This window comes from Neofelis nebulosa, chromosome 3, assembly GCF_028018385.1.
Source record: "Neofelis nebulosa isolate mNeoNeb1 chromosome 3, mNeoNeb1.pri, whole genome shotgun sequence".
Lineage (NCBI taxonomy): Eukaryota > Metazoa > Chordata > Mammalia > Carnivora > Felidae > Neofelis > Neofelis nebulosa.
Window position 1 is genome coordinate 108978057 of NC_080784.1, and position 18746 is coordinate 108996802.

At 34.0% G+C, this 18746-nt stretch overlaps 1 pseudogene; it reads right to left on the reverse strand.

Annotated features, from left to right (window-relative positions):
- Positions 1-10730: 10730 nt before the first annotated feature.
- LOC131508032 (protein MEMO1-like) lies at positions 10731-11684 on the reverse strand (annotated as a pseudogene).
- Between the last annotated feature and the right edge of the window lie 7062 nt (positions 11685-18746).

An 18746-nucleotide genomic window follows, 5' to 3' on the forward strand; every position in this document is an offset into this window, starting at 1 on the left:
CCACTTTAAAATATAAACATATTTTGTATACATTATATATATATGATATATATTGTAAATATAAATATACATATATATTCATGTTTACCTTTGGTATGATATTCAACCATGTATTATTTCCATATATATTTTAGCTCGTCTAAAATGTATTTTAATGGCACTTGTACATTAGAATCTAATAATATGCATTGATATAATGCCTATTTACCAATAATCTGGTGAGTGTAATATGAACAGTTAATTAAATTTATACTCTAAATACTGACTTTTCAAATGTGTACCCATAGAATTAAATGCAGAATTTTTGGGTGCACATATGTGATACACAGAGAAACCATTCATATATTTGTTCAATAATTTAGCTATCTTAACCAATTATGCACCTGCTACCATGCCAAATAAACAAACAAGCAAGCAAGCAAATAAATAAATAAATAAATAAATTGTTCTTGTCCACAAAGACAATGTAGGCTAGTAGAAAAGAAGATAGTTATAATACAATGCAAAAAATGTTTTATGACAGTACAAAAGGCATAGAGAAATACATTGTTTAAAACAATGGTGAGATCTAGCATGTTTATTTGAATTACTTTATGAGAGCAATTCATGTATGGTTTCTGTGAAAACTCAACCAACTGGGGGAGAAAAAGAAATATGAAATCAATGGATGTTTTGGGAACCAGTTGGTCTCATGAGAATGGAGTGGGTAGGAAGGAGACATAGAGTTATAAAAATGTTCTTGTTATCTGAGCATCTTTTTTCTTACTCGTTTCTTTTTTTTTACTGTTTACTTATTTTTGAGAGAGAGAGAGAGAGAGAGAGAGAGAGAGAGAGAGAGAGAGCTAGCAGGGGAGGGGCAGAGAGAAAGGGAGACACAGAATCCAAAGCAGGCTCCAGGCTTTGAACTGTCAGTACAGAGCCAGATGTGGGATGCGAACCATGAATCGTGAGATCATGACCTGAGCCGAAGTTGGGCACCCAACCAACTGAGCCACCCAGGGACCCAACTAGCTTCTTACTAATTTCTAATGTACAACGGGAACAATATAGGGGGAATTTCAGGTCCTTTGCCAGCTTTTAGTAAAAATATGTATAATACCTATAGCTGCCTAAAATTCTAGAACTAAAACCTATGCCCAAATTAGCTTAACATTAATAGTTAGGCTTTGGTCAACTGTATTTTTTCCATGGCTTTTAGTTTTTTACTTACAAATCATATAACTTATCATTTCAAAAATAGGCTGCCTCAATTTATTTTGTTATATACATGGGAAAATTAGAAATAAATAAAAGTAGAACACAGTTTTGAAAGACAAGTTCAGGAATAAACAAATTCAGTGTTTCATATTTTTATTGATTTACCATTACTTGCTGACTGATGAAAGGTATGCTAACTAGATTACTAAACCTTTTATTGCCAGATATTTAGAACAAATTTCTCGGGTCTGTCTAGATACATCAGGTAGGTGTGTTCTTCCATATTCTGTGAAAAGTTTGTTTTTTGTTTCAATTTTTAAATCTGTTTTGCCTTAGCCCGGCGTTAGCATGCCATTACTATTATTTATCCTTGTTTGTGTTAGGTTTATGTCTCTAAATTGGTCTCAGCATCTTTTGTTTTTGTTTTTATTTTCTGCATGTACAATTGCATTGCTTATAGACAATAATATAGAAGCTTAGATTGAATATAGTGATTATAATGCTTTAAAGTTTACAATTAATGGTTTTCAAGCTTTCAGCAGATTTTTAGTTAAACAAAAATATGTTAAGAGTTCTTCATGTACCCAACTGTATAGAGAAGTTAGAATTTTGAGGAACTTTTAACCAGTTAAATAAAAAATATACATATACACATGGAATAAAAAAAAAATAAAAGATAATGAATAATTATTCCTGGTATATAAAGTACATATGCAATTAGGAATTAACTAAGTTGGCATATTAGAGAAAGAGATGGCATCATGGAAGGACTTTAGAAAAGGTCGTGAATATTTTGTCGTGAAGAATAAATTTAACCTATCAGAAAAAGTGCATAAGGGGATAGAAAATATAAAGATAAATGCCACTATAAGAACCTGCAAATGGCCTAGTGAAGTATAAATTAAAAATGGTGGTGGGAGAAAGTGAGATTTCTCCTACTTGGTGGGAGAAAGTGAGATTAAAATGTGCAGCTTACATGACATTATATATAGTAAACCCTAAAGACTCCACAAAAATCTATTAGAATAAATGAATTTAGCAAATGTATAGCATACAAAATCAATACACAAAAATCTGTTGTGTTTCTACGTACAAATAATGAACTACCATAAACAGAAATAAGGAAAGCAATCCCATTTACAAATGCATCAAAAAATAAAATAAAATACCTAGGGATACATTTAACCAAGGAGGTGAAAGACTCATATACTGAAAACTATAAGGTATTGAGGGAAAAAAAACTGAAGAAGACACAAATAAATGGAAACTTATTCCATGCTCATGGATTGGAATAATTAATGTGGTCACATGTCTACACAACCAAAAACAATGTACTGATTCAATCAATGCAAACCCTATCAAAATTCCAATGGCATTTTTCTCAGAAATAGAACAAATAATCCTAAAATGTCTATGGAAGCATAAAAGACCCGGATAACCAGAGAAATTTTGAGAAAGAACAAAGCTGAAGGCATCAAAATAGTATGGTATTAGCATTAAAAGAGACACACAGATCAATGAAATATAACTGAGAACGCAGAAATGAACCCATATATATATGGTCAAATTATCTTATGATAAAGGAGACAATGATATACAACTGAGCCACTATCTTACACCATACACAAACAAAATCAACTTGGAATGGATTACCTAAACATAAGGCTTAAACTTTTAGAAGAAAACATAGTGGCTGGCTCTTTGCCATCAGTCTTGGCAATGATGTTTTGGATTTTACATCAAAAGCAAAGGCAACAAAAGTAAAAATAAACACATAGAACTACATTGAACTAAACAGCTCTTCACAGCAAAGGAAAAAATGAAAAGGTAACTTCAAAATAGGAAAAATATTTTAAAATAATATATCTGATAAGGGGCTAATATCCAAAATATAAAAAGAACTTCTACAAATCGATAGAAAAAAAAACAAAACAATCTGATTAAAAAATGGGCAGAGGACGAGAATAGACACTTTTCCATAGAAGACATTCAAATGGCCAATAGATACAAGAAAAGATGCTCAACATTGCTGATCATCAGGGAAATACAAATCCTAAGCACAATGAGATATTACTTCACATTATGGGAATGGTTATTATCCAAATGACAAGAAATTACAAGTGTTGGAGAGGATGTGGAGAAAAGGGAACCTTTGTGTACTGTTGATAGGAATGTAAGTTAGTACAGCCATTGCAGAAAACAGTATTGAAGTTTCTCAAAAAATTAGAAATAAAACTACCATATGATCTAAAAATCCACTTCTGAGTACTCATTGGAAGAAAACAAAATCAATATCTCAAAAAAATATCAGTGCCCCATGTTCATTACAGAATTATTTATAATAACCAAGACCTGGAAACACCAAAGTATCCAAGAATGGATGAATGGATAAAGAAAATTGTGATATATATAATATAAAATGTGATATATATATATATATATATATATATATATATATATATATAATTTAGACACACAAAACGGAAATCCTGCCATTTGCAACAATATGGATGGACCTTGAGAACATTACACTAAATGAAGTCAGAAAGAGAAAGAAAAATACTATATAATCTCACTTATTAGTGGAATCTAATAAAAAATTCCACAAAAACTGAATCCATAGGTACAGTGAACAGACTGCTGGCTGCCATAGTCAGGGGGATGAGGGATGTACAAAAAGGGTGAAGGAGGGTAAAAGGCGTGAACTTCCAGTGATAAGATGAATAAGTCTTGAGGATGTAATGTACAGCATGGTGACTACAGTAAACAATACTGTATTGTATATTTGAAAGTTGCTCAGAGAGTATATTTTTAAAATTCTGATTACAAAAAAAATTATAATTATGTGTGGTGATGGATGTTAGACTTATTGTGGTAATCATTTTGCAAAATATACATTTTTCGAATCATTATGTTCTATAACTAAAACTAATACAATATGTCACGATAAAAAATGGGTTACTGAATAGAAAAACGAAATTAAAATTTAGCTGCAACCAAAGGATCTTTTATACCCTACAAATATAGTTGTACTTTATTCTGCAGGAAAGAGAAATTTTAAATAGTAGAGTGGTTAAGTCTATAAACACATAACAAATACAATTTCCCTGATATAATTTAAATGTAGGAATGGGAGAGATAACAATATGGAGAACTGGAGACAAGTCAAGCAATAATTTGCAAAATATACCTGAGAAATGCAAAACTCCAAGACTTAGTCAGGGGTTCTTGATGAAGGTGAGGAAGGAGTTAATTATTTTTGGTACGAAATATTTGGGGAAATGGTTTTTATTTGAAGGAAGAAAGTTTAAACCTCGAGTCAGACTGCTTAACTGGAATTCAAATTTACCATTACTTACAGGAAGATTTTTAGAATCTAATTACATATTTGACTCTCAATTTCCCATTTATATATGAGATCTAACAATTTAATAGACACTTATGGTTTTACCCTATAGTTGTTCCTGTCACTTCTAGCTGTATGACTTTCTATATTTTTCAACAAAAGAATAGTTATGCGGGGGCACCAGGGTGGCTCAGTTGGTTAAGCCACCAACTTGATTTCAGTTCAGGTCACGATCTTACAGTTATGAGATCAAGCTTTGCATCAGAGTCTGCACTGGGCATGGTGCCCGCTTAAAATTCTCTCTCTCCCTCTCTCTCTGCCCCTTCCCTGCTTGCATGGTTGCAGCACTAGACTAGGGAAATTTGGTCTTACAAATAAATTTTTTAAACAGAAACAAATTATATATAATAAACAGAATTTGTAGCATGAGGAAAAATATCTCAGAAAAAGATGACTGCTGTTTTCATTTATCTTGCAAGACATCGCACTATGGGTTTTCTGACCACCTATGTGGTCTCTAAACAGATATGTATTTTTTCTTATTCTTCCTTTTTTTGGCAAAACAAATAATTATTGAATAAATAATTTTGAAGAACTCTTGACACTTGATTCTCTTCTCTACTTACAGTCAGTCTTAGTAATCCCATTTAGTCTCATGGCTTTTACAAGCCATTGCATACCAACTCCAAGTTAGTATTAACTTTTAGGTTCAATATATATCTCTGTCTAACCAGAGACAGAAGTTATCTAACTGCTTACTCAACACCTCTGCTTGACTCATAAAAACTTCAAATGAAATTTCTGGTACTTGTTCCACAAACCTACTAGGTCTACGATCTCTCATATACCATTTCATGGTCTCCTTAGACCATTAAAAAAAATTTCCTCAACTCCATCAAGTCTTTGTTCAAATATTACCTTTACCTTGAAGTCTACCCTCTTTCCCCTATTTAAAATGGTGAACCTATATTCCTTAACCCCCTTAACACGTTTTAATAATTTTTTTCCATGATACTTATCAACTTCCACTGCACTCTATCATTTCTTTATTTGCCATGTTTTTGTTTATGGTTTATATCTCTCCTGTTTGAATATAATCTTCAGAAGAGTTCATATATTTTTATTGTTGTTTACTGATATGAGACACATCGGAAAAGTATTTGACAATTACTAAGTAAATAACATTGAAATATACACCCAGTTTGCAGAATAATGAAGTGTCCATTTGATGGTATTGCCTTCATTGGTCTATAATGAGATAAAAATAAAAATGTATGACAGAAGAATAAAAAAAGACATTAAAAAACAAAATGAGACAAATAGAAAGTTGTTCTGAGTGAAGAAAAGGAAAAGAGAAAAACTCTGCAAGAAAAACTGTTCCTTTCTGTGTTCTCTAATATGCATGGGAAAAAACAAGTTCTCTGAGAGCTAAGTCCTGTAATGGAACTAAGGCTAACCTGACTCATATAGCTCGCTCTAGACTTGTTACTAGAGAATAAGTAATACAAATAATAATTATGTACATACAATAAATAAATAAAAATATGTCCTCAGTGATTATCTGTTGAAGCTTACATAATAATACACGAAAGTTGCATAGGAAAATGTTTATTGCAGAGTGTTAAATAAATCCCACTTATATTTTATTTTATGTTAATAAAACCTGGGTTATGATGCTGTAGGGTTAAGAGAGTGGAAAGATTCTATGATGATGTGATGATTTCTGTCTCACCCAATGGAATTTTATGAATTTTATATTGTCATTCAGCTGTCTTATTTCCATATTACATGTAAATGTTTGCAGGTGTATATCTAAAAGATAAAGACCTTTAAAAAATAATTCCACACATATATGTTCATACATGTAGCAGTTACAGCTGTTATAAAGTGAATATATAGAAAATATATGTAAGTATAAAAATATAAAGAAAAAAATGGCAAAGTCAAATGGCCTAGGCAAACATTGGCTCCTTGTGTTGGAGATGACCAGAGATTGTTAGAAACTATGTTGAAGAGTTACTGCATTCATTGAAATTCTTATTGATAGGAAAAGATATCGTAAGTGAATTATATCAGGCCAAGTATTCCAAAACACAAAGCCAAAAGGATATATATTCTCTCTCTCATAGAAAGATAGACAGACAGACATATGTGACCTGGAGACCCAAGAAATCTAGTAATACAGTTCTGAGGAACAGAAGGCTGATAAGGTAAATGCCAGTCTGAAGGCAGGAGAGGACTTCCAGGTCACGCAATCAGGCTGAGAGAGAAAATTCTTTCTTACGCTGACTTGTTTTATTCAGGTTGTCAGTGGATTAAATGATTACTACTCACAGTGGTGAAAGCAATCTGCTCTCCTCAATTTACCAATTGAAATGCTAATTGCATCCAGAAATCCCCTCAAACATACCCAGAAATAATGTCTAGTCAAATTATCTGAGAACCCAGTAATTCAATAAAGTTGACACATATTATGAACCATTATATGAATGATTAAAGATTTTAGTGGTCACCACTGGGTAATAATACAGTAGTTACAAATTGGGGTTAGAATCAGTAACACCTAATTATGACATTGTTCGGCTTTATTATTTTGGGGGTCATCAGAATTAGTTCAGGATGGGGGCGCCTGGGTGCCTCAGTCGGTTAAGCGGCGGACTTGGGCTCAGGTCATGATCTCGCGGTCCGTGAGTTCGAGCCCCGCGTCGGGCTCTGTGCTGACAGCTCAGAGCCCGGAGCCCGTTTCAGATTCTGTGTCTCCCTCTCTCTGACCCTCCCCCGTTCATGCTCTGTCTCTCTCTGTCTCAAAAATAAATAAATGTTAAAAAAAAAAATTAAAAAAAAAAAATTAGTTCAGGATGGATTAACATGCAAGTGGGAAAAAAGAAAAAAAAAAAAAAAAAAAAAAAAGAAACCCAACCAGAAGAGTACTTAGGCAAAGGAAATGAAGTGAGAATAATTCACACCACTATTCATCAACATTCTGCTAATACTTATTTTTAGACTTGTTTGAATTCAGTGACTCCTTTTAAAGTATATCAACAATATGTATTAAACTACTATCTTTATATCTCTATATATAAACGAATCAGGATACATACTCAATATTGTAAGTTCACACAAAAATACAAAAGTGTCTTCTAGAATATCACATTAGTACAAGAGTTTGGATCAGAGAAAATTTATTTAGCTCGAATCCCTTTACCATGGTACAAACACCACAGAGCTGGGATAGAAGGTAATATGAATTGTCACAAGTAAAATCTAGCGAGTTACAGGTCAAGATGTTATCAGGACTGAATAGATTTAAAATCAGTTGCACTAGCTTCAAGTCAATTAAGTCAAGTTGGGTCATAATAACAGTAAGGTTAAGCTGATTTTAACAGAAAGGTAGGGATCCAAGTAAAGAGATTTGCCATAGAAAAAATAGAACTTTAACATGAGGCATACAAAAGTCTTCCTTAGATAAAAAGTATACTAGAATCAGCCCGAACTCTAGGTAAAAGTTTTATTTACTTCCAGGTGCTTGACGATTTGGTACAAGTCTGACTTTTCTATGAGGAAGAGATTGTATTTAAACTTGAATATCTCTGTGCAAAAGAAACACTATGACCAAGAGTGGCAAAAATATCACTGATTCCCATAAACTTTGTGTTATACCCGAACCAACATATTTGATTCAGTATTGAGGGAAAGATCCATATCATTTAGTCATAAGATGTATGCATGATTACACTACCAATGTTAAACCAATTACAAATAAAGTTCAAAGTTCTACATTTTCATATAATACAATTAAAGTAATTGAATATCTAAAAATGTCATACATCCTGAAAAAATCCTATGTTTAAAATAGCAATAAATTTTCCTTTGTTCTTTATTATTTACCTTGCTTTATACCTGTCATTTGAATACAATTTAATAAAATAGAAAATATTAAGTTAAATGATAGAATGTTTGGAAGAACATCAATAGTTCTAACTTAGCTCCTTCACTATAGATGACTGGTTGGAATCTACTAGTATAAATCCATGTTGACAGTATGATCACTCTTTGCAATCTATGAGGAAAAGAATTACCTCTGTAACTATATAAATAAACCAGTACTTTGTAATTCCAAAGAAAACATTCATTTTCATCCCAAACTGATTATTATGTAGTCACTTCTGAAGAAAATCTTTGAAAACCAATTCAAAGGTTAACTAGTACAGCTGAATAAATTAATTTTTTATGAAAAAAACTTAGAAGTTCTGCATTAATGACGTATTTAAAATATATTATATATCCTTAAATTTAAATGGTCCATTAAGTAGATCATTACAAGGAAGGAATTCATTAATATGGATATAGGTAATAAGATCATTACCACAGATGAAAAGAATTAAAATTGCATGATTAAAGTGCTCATTAATGTACTAAATAGTATAGTATTAAAGAGATTACTGAACATTTCTGAAAAGTACATTTCATTTTAAGGAAATATCATATGAGAAAATCTAGGGATTTTAGGCAATTCTCTAAAAATAGTTAAAATAGCCACCAAGATTAAATAGCACAGATTTTTTTTTTCCTCACAGAGAATAATTTACATCACTTCTCTACTGGAATGAAGCTAAGAGAAAATACAATAATGTAGATAGACCACAGACCTGGAAGTCAGAAATGTGAAAGCAAATTCTAAATATCAAAATTTAGGTCTATAACCTTGTCCCAGGATGCCTAATCTTTTATTGCTTAACTTCTTTATCTTCCCATATTGTAATATATGAGGAATATATTATATATTTTAAATACTTGGAAGTTTTAAAAGTGATATATCAATGCATGTGAAAACAGCTTGGAGTTTTTCAATAAAATCTATAAAAATTACCTTTTTACCAATATTCCTAGTATAGATCCATCAACAATTATTTAGGAGAATAGTGATATATAAAAAAATGAATGGTCTTATGAACTTAACTTATAAAAATACATTTTATTTGTTAACATTCTTCTCTATTTGTCAGAGAAATAGAACAGGATATAGATATAAATGAAGATTTATTTTAAGCAACTGTCTCACATGATTATGGGGGCTGGCAAGACAAAAATGTGCAATTTACATCTAAAGACTATAAGGCTAGAGATTCAGGGATGAGCCTATGTTGCAGTTAAATTCTGAAGGCCATCTGTCAGCAGAATTCCCCCTTGCTCAGGGGAGGTAAATCTTTTGTTTTTTTCAGGACTTCAGCCTATTGGATGAGGGCTTCCCTGATCACTGAGGACACTCTGCTTTACTCAAAGTCCCTGAAATGAATTTTTCTTTTTGAGTTGTGTAGCCCTTTATATTAGCAACTCAAATAGAAGGTGTCTATTGTACAACACAGTAGTAATTGAAGATAACTGGGGATTTATTACATTCTAATACAGATCATTTACAAATGCAATTTCTTTATTAAAAAGCTTCCACTTTTTTTTTTTGTTTGTGTACAATTTGCAAAACTATTCTGAGCGCGGAATTATGTGCACCAGTGTGCAAAGAGTGCAGATTTAGGATATGGTAATGGGGGCACCTGGATGGCTTAGTCAGTTAAGCATCCAATTCTTTAATTTCAGCTCAGGTCATAATCTCACGGTTGGTGAGTTCCAGCCCTGCGTTGGGCTCCATGTTAACAGCTCAGAGCCTGCTACGGATTCTCTGTCTCTTCCTCTCTTTCTGTCCCTCTCCCACTTGTATTCTCTCTCTCTCAAAAATAAATAAATTAATTTAATAATAGGGCAAATGATTTACAAGTCACTTTCAAAAAACTATCACAATTGGGCCTTTACATTGTCATTTTTGTTTGTTTTTAAGTTTATTTATTTATTGGGGGGGAGAGACAGATGGAGAGGGAGAGAGAGAATCTCAAGCAGGCTCTACACTGTCAGCATGGAGCCCCATGTGGGTCCTGATCTCACAAACCTTGAGATCATGAACTGCACTTAAATAAAGAGTAGGACACTTAACCATCTGAGCCACCCAGGTGCCCCATCATCTTTTTTGATCAAAATATTTTTATGCCAGCCTTCCTTCCACTGCCCTAAACTATAAAGCATTTTTTAATGAGTTGAAATTAAGGAAGGACTACAGCTACTAGAAAAGAAGAAAGTTCTATTAGTTTGAGATTCTAGAATCCCCCCAAAACCAGAACCAGTATCTTGGTTAGGGCTAGGCTGGGACTCCAGACAGAGAATGAGTATGCGCAGGCGGCATCTCTGGGGATTCAGAGTTTGAGTGGACCACGAGTGTTGCCACTGCAAAATTCACTGAACTGTCTTGGCAGATTCTACACTGGCTTGACTGGGCATAATTCAAAAAGGAACAGGTCATATTCATTCCATTTTTCTGGAGCTCTGTGATAGCATTTAATAACACTCCAGTGATATCTTCCACATATAGTATTATGCTATTTCTTCAAGTAATTGCTAATATAGTGTCTAACTGGTCTCTAATACTCATGCCCATTTTATCTAGATATTCAATGGATCTATAAATCTTCTCCTGGGATTCATCATAGTAACTGTAACAGAATCTTTGGCTCCGTGGAAGAAATCAGAAGAAACCACAAAGAGATTACTAGGATCTGCTGGGTATTTGCTGAAGAGTTTTCCAAATTCCTGTTCTTTTGATTCACTCAAAGCTCCAACTAGTATAGGAATAATAGTAAACTCATCCTCCTGACTTTCCATGGCTTTACCCGTATAAGGCAAATGCATTTCAACACTGTGTTCATTTTCATGTGTCTACAGAGACATGTGTTCAAACATTCCTATCTTCCATAGCTCTCAAAAATCTTTTGGTCAATATGAAGGTCATACAGAGGTGTTCTCTGTATATCCACACTGGAAAGTACACATCACAAGAGAGGCACAGGATGAGAAGGCATCGGGGTGAAAATTCTCCGGGTAGTAGATGGATCCACTTGTTTGTAAGCATGAGCAGCACAAGACCCACAGTACTGCATATCCTGCATGGGGTGCAATAATGGCTCTCGCGGCTCTTTCCGTAGACTGTGCTTGTGAAAGCTAACCTCGCTGTTGCAGTCAACTGCGGTCCTGAGGCTGTGTACTAGTTTCTGGCATGACAAGCTTCCCTGACCACCACTCGGTTGGACATATTGGTGCCTGTGTCGCCTACGGTGCAAAGGTGCAGGAGCATGAATGAGGAGTCGGTAGTAGCAGGGAACAACTCCGGGAGCGGACAAGACACCAGGAGCTCAGCACAGGAAGTGCCCACAGCATGAAGGAGAGCATCCCCGCTCAGGAGAAGGAAAAAAAGGAGAAGGCTGCAGCCCAACGGGAGGAGATGGCAGCTGGGGTGGTGGGGGAGGCAAGCAACAGTCACCACAAACTCCAGTGACCTCCAGAAAATGGGACCCCGGACTTGGGGCTGATCTCCAGCCATGGGTGATTCCGCCGAGCAACCTCCACGGCCCCCACGCATTTAAATATTAATCTCATCCGAAAGACCTCACAGAAAAATCCAAAATACTGTTTGACCACAGACGTGAGCACCGTGGCCCAGCCAAGAGGATACAAAATATTATCCATCACATAAATTAAATATGATTATTAATTATGATTCCAACATACTATTTCTTCTTTTTTAGTTCCTAAGTTGTCTTGAAATTAATATTAGGCAAACAGTGACCAAGTAAATAGTAGGAGATTCCCAGAGTGTCTTTTGTCCTCATTAGTTTAAAGTTCCTATAAACGTCTTCACACAAATAGAACACTTCAGCTTTCCCCAAGTTTTCTCTTGAACCACTCCCATCCCACATGCTTACATTTTATGACATCTTTTGGCTCCCATGCGTGTAGAACTTTCATTCAGGCCAACTAATGTGACCTAGTTTTTTGTTTTTTGTTTGTTTGTTTTTTAATGCAAGGTTTTCCCTCCCTTGTTGAACAAGTACATCCATCCCTCACTGCCCACCAATAATAAAAATTCAATAAAGCCCCCTCCTGTTTAGCAGGGAGCCAAAATAATTATTACATTTATGTTGAAAGAAGAATGATATTTACTGTTTACAAATTTATAGTAACAAATCACATGTGAGAAACTATATTACAAAACTAATACTTGCAGTCAGTCCATCACTGGAGTGCATGTTCTGTATAAGAAACCCCTTTCCTTTTCCCAATATGAATGAATAGGACCCTGACTTGTTCAAATTAAGTATATAGTTCAACAACAACAAAAGAAACTTATGAAATTACCTGGAAACATGAACCCAAACAGATTGGAACAGATTGGTACAGAACAATGCACTTCTTAGATATGTTCCAGATATGTTAAACATATTGTTAAACTAACATATATAGTTCCATATTTTATATATATATGTTTAGCATATATTATCTATATTTTATAGATAGTATATGCGACATATATATTGTTTTAACTAAACATCTTTTTAGTCATAATTTGTGAATTAAAACACATTAATACATTTTGCTTTGTCTAATTACTTGATGTTTAAATAAATGCATGTGTGTATTTATATACATAAAAATACTATAATGATGGCTAGAATACATTTAATCATTCTACTGCCCCTCTTCAATTAACTGCCATGGCTCAAATGTTAAAAGTGTAGCTGATATCTTATATTAAATAAAGAGATTTTCCCCCAAGCAACTTTATTTGCCAAAATGATCATTTTCTTCTAATCAGCTTAGATTGCTCCTTAACGTATATTCTCATATGCATTTTTATTTATTTCACAAACACCACACCATTGTTTTTCTAATAAAAACATGTTTTATTCACAACTTTACACTTACCATATTTAGCACTTCGATGCCAATTTATCCTGTGGCTATTTGAATATCAGGATGTGGTGACTTATTTAACTCTAATCACTGGCCAGAGGTGACCTGCATGATGTCTGAAGAGAGTCCTTTGAGAGTATAAATTATAGCATCTTTTTTAAACTGCCTGTATTGATAGGATGGATTTCAGAGAAACTTATAGGTGTGCTCCTTTTGCAAGTCTCTAATTATGCAATGATTAAATTGAAGCACAGGAAGCATAGGAAATCTGGTGGTTTTTCTATAATCAGAACAATTTACTCTGAAAAATCTAGACTGTTCCCTGTCTCCTGACCTTTAATTCAATTTTCTTTTTTTAAAAAAGTAATTCATACCACCTAACAACAAATTTTGTCTCTCTCACTCACTTGTTGTTTTTCTATTATTTTAATTAACCTATAGAAATAAAGAAACAAAAAGAGCAATTTTAAGTCATATTTTTATTATACTATACATGAATATCATCTGAAATGTCCAGTAATATGAAATTACATAAAATTATAACAAAATCAACATTATGGAGTGTAGGAAACTATTGAATTTCTTAAAGGCTTTAATTGGAGATCTAAAGTTACATATATAGTTCAAATAAACTCAAAATAAATGTCATGCCTTGCAGTTGTTACATTATAAAAAATATTTATGAGACCAGCTGTTTTTCATTTAGAACTGAATCATTGTATATGATAGTATTTTATATATATAGTAATACAAATGTGAAAATATCCTCTCAATTTGAAAAAATTTTGTGAGTTTTAAGGAGACCTTTTGTCTTCCTTTTTTTAGATATAAGAAAATGAAGTTGGATCCTAACCTAATACTATATACAAATACTAACTCAAAATGAATCTATGACTTTAATGTAAGATCTAAAATAATAAAATCTTAGAAGGCAGGAGGACAAAACTGCATGACATTGGATTTGACAGTTGTTTCTAGGATATGACACCAAAAACATAGACAATAGAAAATAGACAAAACAGACTTCATGAATAACAAAAAAAAAAAGTACGTCAAAAGATACTATCAGCACAGTAAAAAGGCAACACACAAAAACAGTAAAAATATTTGAAAATCACATATTTGGTAAAGGATCAATTCTAGAATATATAAGAAAATCCTAAAATTCAACAATAAAAATAATCCAATTTAAAAATGGGCAAAGGCTTGGACAGACATTTCTCCAAAAAAGATATACAAATAGCCATAGGCACAGAAAAAGATGCTCATCAAGATAAATTAAAACTCCAATGAGAAACTAATTCATACCCACTAGGATGGATACTATCAAAAAAAAGTGGAAAACAAAAAATAGTGGTGAGATATGGAGAAATTGGAACACTTGTGCATTGGTAGTGGGAATATAAACTAGTACAGCTACTATGTAAAATAGTATGGCTGTTCCTCAAAAATTTAAAAATAGAATTACCATATGAGCCAACAATTATACTCCTGAGTATATATACTCTAAACAATTGAAAGCACAGTCTCAAAGAGATGTCTGTACACCCATGTTCATGGCCACATTATTACAATAGCTAAAAGGTAGAAGCAACTCAAGTGTCTATTGACAGATGAACAGATAAGCGAAATGTGCATATACATGTGATGGAATATTATTCAGCCTTAAAAAGGAATATGGTGCAACATGGATGAACCTTGAGGACATTATGCTAAGCCAAACAATCCACTCCCAAAAAGGTAAATACTATATGATTCTACCTATATGAAATACTCAAAGAGTCAAAATCATAGAGACAGAAAGTAGAATGATGGCTAGACCAAGGACTAGAGAGAGGAGGGAAATGAGTTACTGTTTAATGAATACAGAGTTTTCATTTAAAAGACGAAAAGAGTTATGGAGATGGATGTTGGTAACAGCTGCACATTATAAATGTATTTAATACCACTAAACCGAACACTTAAAAATGGTTAAGATGGTAAATCTTATGTTATATGTATTTTACATGAATTGGAAAACTGGAAACAAATAAAATTATATATGGTCATATCAAAATGATTTGTCATGAAACTTACAAAGAACCTAAGCTAGAAGAAAATAGAAGCCCTAAGCAAAAGCTTGACACTTGAATTTGGATGTTAACATTCATACAGAGAAGTTCACAAATAAGTATACAACTTGGTGAGTTGTCACAAACTGAACACACTCAGATAACTACCAGCCAGATGAAGAGACAGATGCTTCCCAGCAATTGCCAGAACCCAAGGACACCTTTCTTTATTCCCGCATATGCCACCACCTTTGTCCCCAGTCTTGGTGTCTCAGCCACTCCTGTGCCTGGCACTTCACTCCCATTTCCTGCAGAGTAGAACTGTTACAGCAGTCAAGCACACAACTGCAGGACATGCTGAGTTAGTAGGCAAGATGAATTCACTTTCTGAGAAGTGACCAAATGAAAGTCTATTGTCTTTAATTCACTCATGGCAGTATATCCAATAGCAAAGTACTCATTGCTGATGTTGTTTATTGAAACACTGTGAATTCCTTAGCCACAGCTATAATACCTTCAGCTGGGGCCACAGAACTTGCTGCCCTCTTGTCATGACATCTTTTCTCTGCCTACCTAGAGGACGGTGAGCAACAGCCAAGGTACACTTGAGTAGATTATTGCAGTCCCCCCTTTGCTGCTCAGCTTCTCAATATTAACCTAACTCCTCTATTAACAGGTAGGATAGTTTGATTCCCATCTGACAATGAAAGAGCAAAGACTGAATCAGATATTTTAAAAGTACATAAGTGATAAAAAAATAAAACCTAATACACAGTTAAGCAGTACTCAGTATTTAAAGAAAAATTGTTTTAATGTTTATTTTAGAGAAACAGAGCATGAGTGGGGGAGGGGCAGAGAGAGGGAGACGCAGAATCACAAGCAGGATCCAGGCTCTGAGCTGTCAACACAGAGCTTGACGTGGGCTGAAACTCAGGAACTGTGAGTGAGATCATGACCTGAACTGAAGTCGGATGCTCAACCAACTGAGCCACCTAAGATCCCCTAAACACTATTCAGTACTAACATGTAGAGTGATTATGAAAGCCAGAATTGCAAACAACTTTTTGGCAGTAGTTGCACAACAATCAAATTCTTGTAAAGCTCCCAAGATTGTTTGTATGTTCACACATTTGCCCTAATCACAGGCCAGTCTTAAAGAATTCCACCTTTCATTGACTTTATTCTTCTGAGTTATTGTAAAGGAGTGAAAAATATCTGTTATGAATCTCTAGCTGGCACAGATAGTTCTTAGGGGAAGAAAAAATCTTGGAAGCAATCCCTTGGATATGCATTTTGGATAGGCAGCATATTGGTTGAATATTGGCTCTCAAAAGATACGTCTATTTCCTGGTCCTCAGAATCCATGGATAGGACTTTGTTTGGAAAAAGAAATATTTGAAGGTCTAATTAAGTTACAAATCTTAAGATCATCCTGGATTACCCAAGTACCCTAAATCCTATGATTTTACAGCCATGAGTGGGATAATAAGTGTTTTATAAGAGATAAAAGAGAGAAGACACAAGACACAGGAAGAAGAGAAGGTCACGTGAAGACAGAAGAAACTATTGGAGTTATGCAACTACAAGTCAATGAATTCCTGAAGCCATCAGAAACTGCAAGAGACAGGGAAGAAATATCCCTTAGAGCATTCAGAGGAAGCATGGCTGTGCAAACACCTTGATTTGGGATTTCTAGTCTCCAGACTGTGAGAGAATAATTTACATTGCCTTAAGCCATCAGGTTATGGTGATTTGTTATGGCAGCCCTGGGAAACTAATACGGGAGGAAAGACAGGAAGATTTAAATAGATGCAACAGTCAAGGGAATTGAGAAGAATGGCTAAACTGATGATCAAGACAAATGAGGGAAAATATATTTTATGCATCTTTTGAAGGTGGAAAAGGAAAGAAAGAAAAACACAGAAGGGAGGAAGAAGCAGAACAAGAAGAAATGTACACAGATGAAGGGTCAATGACAGATGTTATAGGATGGAGACCAAAAGTCTTCATTAGCCACATGTTTCCAGAGAAATCTGTCTTCCTTACTTTGCTATCTATCCCCTCTGAATTTTAGTAAATATTATTACATTCAATATAAAAATTTAAAGTTGTATGTATGTGTGAATTTGGGGTAGATTGGAAAAGGAGCTCTGACATCTGAATTAACAGGAATCAAGGCAGAGACCAGTGTAATAGAAACAGATACCCAGAGTGTAAGGAGAATTTAAAGATACAAAATCTGTGAGAATTCACAGAAATATTAGGGAGTTTTTCAGACTTCCTATGATTTGAAATCACGCCGGTTTAACATTCACAATGTTAAATTCTCCTCCTGGTGCTTGTAGATTATGGTTTTATGACTGGCTAGCTACTGTCTCCAAATCAGATCTATGGTTACCAACTACACTTGTTTGCCAACTCACTCCGCTAGGAAGGTGAAATTTTACAAGACAGGGCAAATGTTCCACACCTATTACTTTCAGCGATATTCTACTCAATAGAAGGTAGGTGAGAATAAGAAAAAAATTATAGGGGCGCCTGGGTGGCTCAGTTGGTTGAGCGTCCAACTTTGCTTCAGGTCATGATCTCGCAGTTCATGAGTGTGAGCTCCACATGGGACTCTGTGCTGACAGCGCAGAGCCTGGAGACTGCTTCACATTCTGTGTTTCCATCTCTCTCTCTCTGCCCCTCCCCTGCTCACACTCTGTCTCTCTCATTGTCAAAAATAAATTTAAAAAACATTAAAAATTAAAAAAATAAAAAGAAAAAATTCTAGCAGTTAATCATATTACACCTGTTTAAATTCATATCTTCCCTTGTGGCACTTCTGAGTATATAAAACATTCAATTGCTATAGTAAAGATCTGATAACCAGGTCTCACAAGGAACCATTTACTCTCAGTCAAATTAATTGTTGCTGACAGCAATTGTTTTAGCATTAACACCCCAAAACAACTTTATACACCCAGATGAAAAACTGTAATTAAGAACACTCCCTAGAATCCTATTTATTTAACTTTACATTCAAATGGAAAAGCATCCTCCTTTAAAAGTTTGTCTTATGTATTTGGAAATGATATTTGGGGAAAAGTATGATATAGAAAATTGGAAATTTGAAAATTTTGTAACATGTTTTACTCAAATAAATAAGGTCAATTTTAGTATAATAAAACATGACAACAATCCTATAATACAACCTAGCTTTTATCTCAAAATGTATCTTAAGTTTGCATATGAATAGGGATGTTTTTAAACTGTTGAACAGTAATGTAGATTTTCTTTAATTCAAGGTAAGAAATAGTATTTTCAACGATTTGCCTACTCAGTTGGTGCAATAAGTGCTGTAATTTTCTACAGGA